Source organism: Schistocerca nitens, chromosome 7, assembly GCF_023898315.1.
Source record: "Schistocerca nitens isolate TAMUIC-IGC-003100 chromosome 7, iqSchNite1.1, whole genome shotgun sequence".
In the NCBI taxonomy this organism is placed as follows: Eukaryota; Metazoa; Arthropoda; class Insecta; order Orthoptera; family Acrididae; genus Schistocerca; species Schistocerca nitens.
The window spans coordinates 312,627,562-312,630,487 of NC_064620.1; positions in this window are offsets into that span (position 1 = coordinate 312,627,562).

Below are 2,926 nucleotides of genomic sequence, written 5' to 3' on the forward strand. Positions count from 1 at the left end.
CGAAGGAAAAGGCTCAGGTAGATGGAAGTGTACTCAGTACTCAACAAACTTTCTCTAGAAAACCAACTGTTTCAAAAAAAGTATAAAGTAGGAGGAAAGTTCTGTTGTTGGGTATCGCCCATGGAAGAGGTGCGGGCCAGATCCTGTAGGAAAAATTAGGTGACAGACACTAGATCACAAGTTTTTTTGAGCCCATTGCATGACTTTTCCACGTGATAAGAGGATGTAAGATCATGTTGTGATAATGGGTGGAGCAGGAAACAGTATTGATAGGGATCAATGTTGGGTCTGACCTGGTAAAAATAGCATCTGCAGTGAACCATACAAATGTTGGCTTGGTTTCTGCTTACTTGTGGTATGATCGGCCCCAACTGAACAGCTCTGTCAGGAGGGTCAATATGGAGCTAGTTCAGCTGCTTTGGGCGACTACTTTGTCAGGCATAGATCTGGTTCCTGTTCATGCTATTGGTAGTAGGTAGGTGGGACTTCACATGGCATGGCCTGCATCTCAATAGGAAAGGGTAGGATACATTGGCCAGAATGCTAGCAAAATCTTTAAGGGGGGCACTGAAACTCATGGGAGTTCTTCTTTTTTAGGCTAAGACCAGTGTCCAGTGATTCAACATCAAATGAAAATAAGCTTTAAAATGAGAAGCTCGGACAGGTGCTAGAGATGTTAATATATCATAAGATTCTCAGTGAAAAATAATGTTGGTAGGCCTATGTCACTAGTTCTCATAAAAGCAAAATAAAAAATAATTTTACTATATTGAATCAAAATATTGGGGAATAAAAAAAAAGAACAAAGTAGATGAGCTTCTTCTTTGTTTAGAAGATTAGAGACTGAGGGTGGAATTGATGTACCATGCCAGTCTGAGCATCATATGGTCACAGATATGGAAAAGGTAAATGTAGGTGTCAGCTCTGTTCCTAAACAATTTTTTGTTTTCATGTATCGATCTCGTTTGTGGAAGATCAGTCAGTGCAAAAAAAGAAAAAAATCCAAATCACCATGCAAGATTTGCAATTTCACACGGAAACAAAGCATAATAATAAAATACAGTTTAAGAAGAAACAACAGCACAAAATCTATCATTCGTGAGCGCAGTGAAAATTGGTTAACTTTCGACGTTATCACACGAAGCCACTGTCAAACCTTTTTCCAAAGAAACCTTGACATGGCATGGCTGACTGATGTAGTTTATGCAGGTTAATGCAGCTAAATGACAGGTAACACGATTTAAGGGACAAAATAAACTTATGCTTTATTCGCACAACACATATTAATACATCTGACTACCAAATTATATTATTTGCCCCAACAACAAACACAGAACATGTATATTCCATAGAGTCTAATGAACTCTGCACATCATATCTTGTGTGCCACTATGCATGCTGGAAAATGTTTGTTCACATATCCCCAACACTCCCACTTGAACAAATATTTTTCAGCTACTCAACAGTATTACATCCGTAGTTAAACCATAATGTTTCACCAGCTTCTGAAATTTGTCCTTAATGAGAGGCTTGGTTAGGAGATCAGATAACATTTCTTCTGTGCATAGATAACTGAGGATTATATTCCCCTGTTCCACATGATGTCTCATAAAGTGATGCCTTATGTCAATATGTTTGGATCTTACACTGGTGACATTATTTTTTGCTAGTTTAATAGGTCCCATATTGTCACAAAATATCACAGTTGGCTTCAATACAGGAGGAGATTCTATTTCACTCGTCAGTGTACGGATCCAAAGAGCTTCTTGGATAGTGGAGGACAAGGCCATGTATTCAGCTTCTACAGTACTCCAAGCAACAGTTCTTTGTCTCTTACATGACCATGATATCAATCCACCCATTAGTCTAAAAAAAAAATTCCAGTAATGGAGTGCCTGCTTTCCAAGTCATTTCCCCAGTCTGCATCACCGTATCCTTCCAAATTTATGTTTCCAGTTTTAGAATATTTTAACTTATAATCAGCAGTTCCATTTTAATATCTGAATATTCTCTTGACTGCCATCCAGTGCTTTTCTCTCGGATCACTGCAAAACTTGCTTACTGCATTTGTGGCAAATGTGATGTCTGGTCTGGAAGTGTGTGCTAAGTACAGTAGACTTCCTACAGCTTCCAAATAGGGTACACTTTCCTTACATTTCTTGTCATCATCAGTTATTAGAAGTTTTGCATTGTTTTCCATAGGAGTAGAAATAGGTTTACAATTTTCCATATTGAACTTTTCTAAGATCTTCCTTGCATACAGAGACTGATCAATCCATAATTCTTCTCTGTTGGCACTTCTTAGAATCTTCATGCCTAAGTATTGATTAATTTCCCCTAAATCTTGCATATTAAATCCTTACCGTAACTGTTCTTTAAAAAAGTCCATCTGGCTTTCACTATTGGTTAAAATAAAAAAAACATCTACCCATAAGGCCATGATTGCAATTTCTTCATTGCTCCTTTCATGATATATACTGGGATCTGCCTTTGACTGTAACATGCCTAGTTTTATCAAATTTTTTGCAAACATTTATTCCAGCAATGGCCACTCTGCTTTAATCCATATATGCCTTTCTTCAAACGCCAAATTCTCCTTTTTCCTTGATAAGGTCACTTAACTTCATCAGGTGGACTCATATGTATTTCCTCTTCCAGTCTTCCATTCAGGTAGGCTGTTTTCACACCCATTTGATGAATTAAAAAGTCTTCCTCTACAGCCAGAGCTACAAGATTTCTTAATGATGAATACTTCACCACTGGTGAGAAAGTTTCATTGTAATCTATTCCTTCTTTCTGGGAACATCCTTTAACTACCAATCTGGCTCTGAATTTTGGTATTGCGCTCTTAGGATTTTTAATACTAAACACCCATCTTGTTCTTAGTGGCTTTTTATTTTCAGGCATGTCAACCCATTCATATGTA